Genomic DNA, 9546 nt, shown 5'->3' with positions numbered 1-9546 from the left:
CATTGATGTGAGTGGGGTGTTAAAGTCTCCTACTATTATTGTGTTCCTGTCAATTTCTCCTTTTATGTCTGTTAGTGCTTGTCTTATGTATTGAGGTGCTTCTATGTTGGGTGCGTGCTTCCCTGCTGGCTCAGACAGTAAAGCGTCTATGGGAAACCGGGGTTCGATCCCTGGGTCAGGAAGATCCTCTGGAGAAGGAAATGGCAATCCACTCCAGTACTCTTGTCTGGAAAATTCCATGGACAGAGGAGCCTGGTGGGCTACAGTCCATGGGGTCGCAAACAGCCAGACATGGCTGAGCAACTTCACTTTCTATGTTGGGTGCATAGATATTTACAATTGTTATGTCTTCCTCTTGGATTGATCCCTTGATCGTTATGTAGTGTCCTTCCTTATCTCTTGTAATCTTCTTTATTTTAAGGTCTATTTTGTCTGATATGAGGATTGCTACTCCAGCTCTCTTTTGCTTCCCATTTGCATGGAATGTATTTTTCCATCTTCTCACTTTCAGTCTATATGTGTCTTGAGGTCTGAAGTGGGTTTCTTGTAGACAGCATATATTTGGGTCTTGTTTTTGTATCCATTCAGCCAGTTTGTGTCTTTTGGTTTGAGCATTTAATCCGCTTACATTTAAAGTAATTATTGATATATATGTTACTATTGCCATTTTCTTAATTGTTTGGGGTTGATTTTGTAGATCTCTTTTTTTGTTGTTGTATTTCTTGAGTATATAAGTCCCTTTAAGATTCGTTGTAAAGCTGTTTTGGTGGTACTGAATTCTCTTAACTTTTGCTTGTCTGAAAAGGTTTTTATTTCTCCATCAGCTGTGAATGAGATCCTTACCAGGTACAGTAATCTTGGCTGTAGATTGTTCTCTTTCAGTACTTTAAATATATCCTGCCATTCCCTTCTGGTCTGCAGGGTTTCTGCTGAAAGATCAGCTGTTAAGCGTATGGGGTTTCCCTTGTATGTTACTTGTTGCTTCTCCCTTGCAGTTTTAATATTCTCTCTTTGTGTTTAGTCTTTGTTAGCTTGATTAGTAAGTGTCTTGGTGTGTTTCTCCTTGGGTTTATCCTGTACGGGACTCTTTGTTGACTATTTCCATTTCCATGTTGGGGAAATTTTCAACTATAATCACCTCAAAAATTTTCTCATACCTTTTCTTTTTCTCTTCTACTTCTGGGACCCCTATAATTTGAATGTTAGTGCATTTGATATGGTCCCAGAGATCTCTGAGACTGTCCTCAGCTCTTTTCATTGTTTTTACTTTATCCTGCTCTTCTGAAGTTATTTCCACCATTTTGTCTTCCATCTCACTGATTCGTTCTTCTCTTCAGATATTCTGCAATTGATTCTTTCTAGAGTATTTCTAATTTCAGTAATTGTGTTGTCTCTGTATGCTTATTCTTTAATTCTTCTAGGTCTTTGTTAATTGATTCTTGCATTTTCTCCATTTTGTTTTTTTCAAGGTTTTTGATCATCTTCACTATCATTATTCTGAGTTCTTTTTCAGGTAGTTTGCCTATCGCCTCTTCATTTATTTGGACTTCTGTGTTTCTAGTTTGTTCCTTCATTTGTGCCGTATTTCTCTGCCTTTTCATTATTATTTTTTTAAGTTATTGTGTTTGAGGTCTCCTTTCCCAGGCTTCGAGGAAAGTTGAATTTTTTCCTTGAAGAAGGTTGAATTCTTTCTTCCTTTTGGTTTCTGCCCTCCTAAGATTGGCCCAGTGGTTTGTGTGAGCTTCCTATAGGGTGAGATTTGTGCTGAGTTTTTGCTTGTTTGTTTTTCCTCTGATGGGCAGGGCTGAGTGAGGTGGTAATCCTGTCTGCTGATGATTGGATTTGTATTTTTGCTTTGTTGTTTAGATGAGGTGTCCTGCAAAGGGTGCTACTGATGGTTGGGTGATGCAGGGTCTTGTATTCAAGTGATTTTCTTTGTGTGAGTTTTCATTATTTGATATTCCTTAGGACTAGTTCTCTGGGAGTCTAGGGTCTTGGAGTCAATGCTCCTACTCCAAAAGCTCAGGGCTTGATCTCATTTTTTAGGCTTCGATAATGGTTTGTACTTGATGTATTTTACTTGCCATTCAAGAGCTTCTTTACAACACTGACATACTCCATCATGAAGTTTTGCATTAATTTTTCATGTGACTCCTCGTGGAGGTCAAAGGACATCCTCAGGCCCCTCAGTGCCAGCCAGCAAGGCTCTTTTAAAGCGGCCCAGTCTCAATCCTTTCCCCTTCGTGAAGCCTCTCTCAAACCCGGCATAAAAAAAAAATTATATCTAACAGAATTCAGCAACACATCAAAAAGCTCATACACCATGATCAAGTTGGGTTTATTCCAGGGATGCAAGGACTCTTCAATATACACAAATCAATCAATGTGATACACCATATTAACAAATTGAAACATAAAAACCATATGATAATTTCAATAGATGCAGAAAAAGCCTTTGACAAAATTCAGCACCCATTTATGATTAAAACTCTTCAAAAAATGGGCATAGAAGGAACCTACATCAACATAGTAAAGGCCATATACAATAAGCCTACAGCAAACATTACTCTCAATCGTGAAAAACTGAAAGCATTCCCCCTAAGATCAGGAACAAGACAAGTGTGTCCATTTTCACCACTATTATTCAACATAGTTCTGGAAGTCCTAGCTACAGCAATCAGAGAAGAAAAAGAAATAAAAGGAATCCAGATCAGAAAAGAAGAAGTAAAGCTCTCATTGTTTGTAGATGACATGATACTGTACATAGAAAACCCTAAAGACAGTACCAGAAAATTACTAGAGCTAATCAGTGAATTTAGCAAAGTTTCAGGATACAAAATCAATACACAGAAATCACTTGCATTTCTATATACTAACAATGAAAAATCAGAAAGAGAAATTAAGGAATCAATCCCATTCACCATTCACCATTGCAACAAAAACAATTAAATATCTAGCAATAAACCTACTTAAGGAGACAAAAGACCTGTACACAGAAAATTATAAGACAGTAATGAAAGAAATCAAAGATGACATAAATAGATGGAGAGATATCCCATGTTCCTGGGTAGGAAGAATCAATATTGGGAAAATGACTATACTACCAAATGCAATCTACAGATTTAATGTAATCCCTATCAAATTACCAATGGCATTTTTCACAGAACTGGAACAAAAATTCTCACAGTTCATATGGAAACACAAAAGACCCCGAATAAAAAAAAAAGAAAAAAAACCCCAAATAGCCAAAGCAGTTTTGAGAAAGAAGAATGAAGGTGGAGGAATCAACCTTCCTGACTTCAGATTATACTACAAAGCTACAGTCATCAAAACAGTATGGTACTGGCACAAAAACAAAAAAATAGACTAATGGAACAAGATAGAAAGCCCAGAAATAAACCCATGCACCTATGGGTACCTTATTCTTGACAAAGGAGGCAAGAATATACAATGGGGCAAAGATAGCCTTTTCAATAAATGGTGCTGGGAAAACTGGACAGGTACATGTAAAAGAATGAGAACACTTCCTAACACCATACACAAAGATAAACTCAAAATGGATGAAAAACCTAAACATAAGACCAGAAATAATAAAACTCTTAGAGGAAAACATAGGCAGAACACTCGATGACATAAATCAAAGCAAGACCCTCTATGACCCACCTCCTAGAGTAATGGAAATAAAAAACAAAAGTAAACAAGTGGGACCTGATCAAACTTAAAAGCTTTTGCACAGCAAAGGAAACATTAAGCAAGGTGAAAAGACAACCTTCAGAATGGGAGAAAATAATAGCAAATGAAACAACTGACAAAGGATTAATTTCCAAAATATATAAGCAGCTCATACAACTCAATGCCAGAAAAACAAACAACCCAGTCAAAAAGTGGGAAAAAGACCTAAACAGACATTTCTCCAAAGAAGACATACAGATGGCTAACAAACACGTGAAAAGATGCTCAACATTGCTCATTATTCAGTTCAGTTCAGTTCAGTCACTCAGTTGTGTCTGACTCTTTGCAACCCTATGAAACACAGCATGCCATGCCTCCCTGTCCATCACCAACTCCCTGAGTCTACCCAAACCCATGTCCATTGAGTCAGTGATGCCATCCAACCATCTCATCCTCTTTCGTCCCCTTCTCCTGCCCTCAATCTTTCCCAGCATCAGGGTCTTTTCCAATGAGTCAGCTCTTCACATCAGATGGCCAAAGTGTTGGAGTTTCAGCTTCAACATCATTCCTTCCAATGAACACCCAGGACTGATCTCCTTTAGGATGGACTGGTTGGATCTCCTTGCAGTCCAAGGGACTCTCAAGAGTCTTCTCCATCATCACAGTTCAAAAGCATCAATTATTTGGCACTCAGCTTTATTTATAGTCCAACTCTTACATCCATACATGACCACTGGAAAAACCATAGCCTTGACTAGACGGACCTTTGTTGGCAAAGTAGTGTCTCTGCTTTTTAATATGCTGTCTAGGTTGGTCATAACTTTCCTTCCAAGGAGTAAGCGTCTCTTAATTTCATGGCTGCAATCACCATCTTCCGTGATTTTGGAGCCCAGAAAAGTAAAGTCAGCCACTGTTTCCACTGTTTCCCCATCTATCTGCCATGAAGTGATGGGACCGGATGCCATGATCTTAGTTTTCTGAATGTTGAGCTTTAAGCCAACTTTTTCACTCTCCTCTTTCCCTTTCTTCAAGAGGCTCTTCAGTTCTTCTTCACTTTCTGCCATAAGGGTGGTGTCATCTGCATATCTGAGGTTATTGATATTTCTCCCGGCAATCTTGATTCCAGCTTATGCTTCCTCCAGCCCAGTGTTTCTCATGATGTACTCTGCATGTAAGTTAAATAAGCAGGGTGACAATATACAGCCTTGACATACTCCTTTTCCTATTTGGAACCAGTCTGTTGTTCCATGTCCAGTTCTAACTGTTGCTTTCTGACTTGCATACAGGTTTCTCAAGAGGCAGGTCGAGAAATGCAAATCAAAACTACAATGAGATATCCCCTCACACCGGTCAGAATGGCCCTCATCAAAAAGTCTACAAACAATAAATGCTGGAGAGGGTGTGGAGAAAAGAGAATGCTCTTTCACTGTTGGTGGGGATGTAAACTGATACAGCCACTATGGAAGATGGTTTGGAGATTCCTTAAAAAACTAGGAATAAAACCACCATAAGACCCAGCAATGCCACTCCGAGGCATATACCTTGAGGAAACCAAAACTGAAAGAGACACATGTATCCCATTGTTCATTGCACTAGCACTATTTACAATATCCAGAACATAGAAGCAACCTAGATGCCCATCGAGAGATGAATGGATAAAGAAGTTGTGGTACATATACAAAATGGAATATTACTTAGCCATAAAAAGGAAAGCATTTGAGTCAGTTCTAATGAGGGGGATGAACCTAGAATCTATTATACAGAGTGAAGTCAGTCAGAAAGAGAAAGATAAATACTGTATTCTAATGCATATATATGGAATCTAGAAAAATGGTACTGAAGAATTTATTTACAGAGCAACAATGGAGAAACAGACATAGATAATAGACTTATGGACATGGCGGGGGGGAGAGGGTGAGATGTATGGAAAGAGCAACACAGAAACTTACATTACCGTATGTAAAATAGATCAATGGGAATTTGCTGTATGGCTCAGGAAACTCAAACAGGGACTCTGTATCAACCTAGAGGGGTGGAATGGGGAGGGAGATGGGAGGGAGTTTAAAAAAAAAGAAAAATTTCTCTGCTCTTCTGGACTTTGGTTTTAGTAAGGAAAGATAAACAATAAAATGGTAAATAAAATGAAAAAATAACATACAAGATGTGTTTGTTAGTGATAAATGCTGATAGCAGAGAAGGACAATAGGATTGGGTGCAAAGGGGAGGGGCTGCAATTCTAAAGAGTGCGGCCACTGAGAAGATGTCATCTGACTCAGGAGTGGAAGGAATGAGCTTGCATGGACAGAGAGGTACTGGATAGTCTTTCAGAAAAAGAACAGCAATTTCAAGTAGCCAGGATTCAAGCAAGCCAGGGATTTGTGTGGAACAGAACAGGGGAGAGTAGTGCAAAATGTGGTCTGGGCTATCTGAGGAGCAGGAGGAGCTTGGCTCCTTCTGGCTCCTTCTGGAGCTCCCTGGCTCACCTCCTTCCCTCTCTCCACATTTAGGGAACACCTCTGTCACTCAAGCTGCAGATACCATCATGGATGAGACCCTGTGTTCTAGTTACCAGAACCAGAATAAGACATTAGGGCCCAACTGGCAGCAAGGGTAGATGAAAGTACTGTCAACAATACTTGAACAGGACTTAAATCTCTGTCTTCAGTTTTGAAGGCCTAATGGTGGGTATCCTCACAGAGGACAAATGAAGCTACAGAGAAGAAACTAGGGTATATTTAATTTAAAAAAAGCATATAATTTTTCTAGAAAATACCTGCAGGACACTCAAAATTTAACAGAATAAATAGCACCTTAGATTTCTAAACTGCGAGAATTTTAGATATCACCAGTGCAACTTCTTCATTTTATAGACAAAACTCAAGAGCAATGATTTCTTTTTTTAAAAATGTTATTGAAGTATAGTTGATTTACAATTTCTACTGAATAACAATGACTCATTTATGCATATATATGTATTCTTTTTCATGTTCTTTTACATTATATTATTTATCTCAGATATTGAATATAGCTGCCTGTGCTATACAGTAGGACTTGACTGATTATCCATCCTAAGAGAAGTGATTTCTCAAAGTAACAGAGGCAAGGAGAAACAGTTCTCTAGTCTATCTGGCCAGTGCAGTGTTTAATTTATCACAACGTTTTTTTCAACCTTCACCAAAGTTTCAGAGTAAGGTTGTAGAGAGAAAAAAACAATATTTTAAAAATAATTTTATTTATTTATTTTTGGCTGTGCTGGGTCTTTGTTGCTGCGCGGGCTGTTCTCCAGTTGCGGTGAGCAGGGGCTACTCTTGTTGCGGAGCATAGGCTCTAGGCGCACAAGCTTCAGTAATTGTGGTTCATGGGATTATTTGTGGAATCTTCCACATACAACCAGCACATGGAATCTTCCTGAACCAGGGATCTAACCTGTGTCTCCTGCATTGGTAGGCATGTTATTTACTACTGAACCACCAGGGAAGCCCTAGAGCAATATTTTAAGTTATGTTGTAAGTTCACTGTGAACTAAATGAGAAATAGAAATTATGCTGACTCAGAGAGCAAAAATTTCAGTGTCAGAGTTTGATCCCTAAAGGATCAGTTATATCAGGAGGAGATTCCTGGAGGTGCAAGCAGTACAGGTACTATTGGAAATGTAGGGAAAATGGGAGAAAGACCCCCAAACATAAGTCCCTGGTGGACCAAAGCCATCTCTTTGGCTGTCTCTTTGGCTGGTGACATCAAGAATAGACTTGAAACCCAGTAATATCAGGATGGAGATGTTACGCCCAAATTTTTAAACAATGACAACTTTAAGTAAAATGAGACATTTAAAACAGATTATTGTAATTCAGTGTAACATTAAATGTAAGTTCAGTCAAATTAAGCTCTTTTCTAAAGAAAAAAATGAAACATGGTTAGGAATAAAAAGCACATGGAAACTCAAAAACAATATTAAATCAAGCTTGTGAAATAAATCTCTAGAGAAAAATACTACTCAGAACATAGAATCATTGTAAAGCAACTATACTCTAATAGAAATTAATTTTTAAAAGACAATGATAATTAAAATTTTTAAATGATGAATTAAATATATGGTAAAGAATCCATAGTCTCAAAATGAGAAAACTAGAACTTATTCACCTTTCAAGGTCTTTATTTTGCAAAAGATCTTAAATTTTGGATACAGCAAAGTAAAATACAGCCTCTTGGAAAAGAATTCCAGTTCACAGCACAGTTTCTCCTAAGGAGAGTTTCTATTGATTTGTAACTTGGCCTTGAATTTGACCTGTGGCCTTCATGTCATGATGATTTGGGTCACTCTGGTTATGACATCTCTGGAACAAGGGCCTCTGCTAATTTTAAATGAATGCAGCTGTCGATTGCCATTCATTTATTTGCATCACAATATATGGGAATAAATTTGCAGTTAAAAAACATTTCCAGTAAGCAGTCAGATTGAGGAAACGAAGGACATTCGTCTAGTAAGTTTAAAAAGAGATGTTTCATTTTTGCCTTTTTGGACATGAAAAAAGGAAAGAAAGCTTATGTCTTTGAAGTGTTGATTGAGGCCAGATTTATTCCCTGGGCTACAGCATCAAAAAAAGCCATGCAAGCCAAGTTAGATTTTAGTTTAAATAAAAAAAAGAATAAATGTTGAAAATTTCATACCACGCCTACAAAAGTTTTTTTTTCCCTTTTTCCTCCTTCTTTGCTTCCTTGCTTCCTTTCTTCCTCTCTCCCTCATTTTTCTTTCTCTTTTTTTATTCTTTCCACATTTCTTTCTTTTTTCTCTTTGAGTCGATGAAAATGAATACTTCTTAAGTTTGATTTATAGAGAGGGCTTGCATTTAATATTAAAAATCAAAACCTTTGATAAGCACATTAGAGCTTTCATGCCATCTTACATCTGACACTGCAAAAATAATAACATGTTGTCCAGATTTAGGGAAACAGGTCTATGAGGAGTAGATCAGGAGAGAAAGGAGTCTGGAGGCTTTCTCATAAGCTAGACAAGTGAAGGGACTTGAAAGAAAAGGAATTGAGGGAGCTCTAGAAAGACTTAGGGAGGCCTCAATTACATAGATTTTGAGGCTTGCTGTTTTCACCGTGTATAATGTTCCTTCCATTATCTTCCACTTGTTGAAATTCTAATTCTCCAAAACCCAGCTGTATAATCACCTACCGTGAGAAGTTCTAGATATTCTTGACTGTGTGGATAACAACAAACTGTGGAAAATTCTTAAAGATATAGGAGTACCAGAACACCTTACCTATCTCCTGAGAAACCTGAATGTGAGTCAAGAAGCAACAGTTAGAATTGGACTATAACAACTGACTGGTTCCAAATTGGGAAAGGAGTACAAGGCTGTATACTGTCACCTTGCTTATTTAACTTATATGCAGAGTACATCATGCAAAATGCTGGCCTGAATGACTCACAGGCTGGAATTAAGATTGTCAGGAAAAATATCAATAACTTCAGATATGCAGATGATGCCACTCTGATGGCAGAAAGTGGACAGGAACTAAAGAATCTCTTCATGAGGATGAAAGAGGAGAGTCAAAAAGCTGACTTGAAACTCAACATTCAAAAAACTAAGATCATGGCATCTAGTCCCACACTTCACGGTAAATAGAGGGGGGGAAAAGTGGAAGTAATCACAGACTTTATTTTCTTGGGCTCCAAAATCACTGTGGATGGTGACTGCAGTCATGAAATTAAAAGATGCTTGCATTCTTAGAAGGAAAGCTACGACAAACCTAGACATGAACTTCCCAGTAGCTCATACTGTAAAGAATCTGCCTGCAATTCAGAGACCAAGGTTCAGTCCCTGGTCAGGAAGATTCTCTGGAGAAGGGAATGGCAACCCAACT

The sequence above is a fragment of the Giraffa tippelskirchi genome, chromosome 1, assembly GCF_054371585.1.
Source record: "Giraffa tippelskirchi isolate mGirTip1 chromosome 1, T2T-mGirTip1v1.2.pri, whole genome shotgun sequence".
Lineage (NCBI taxonomy): Eukaryota > Metazoa > Chordata > Mammalia > Artiodactyla > Giraffidae > Giraffa > Giraffa tippelskirchi.
This window is presented reverse-complemented; position numbering follows the sequence as displayed.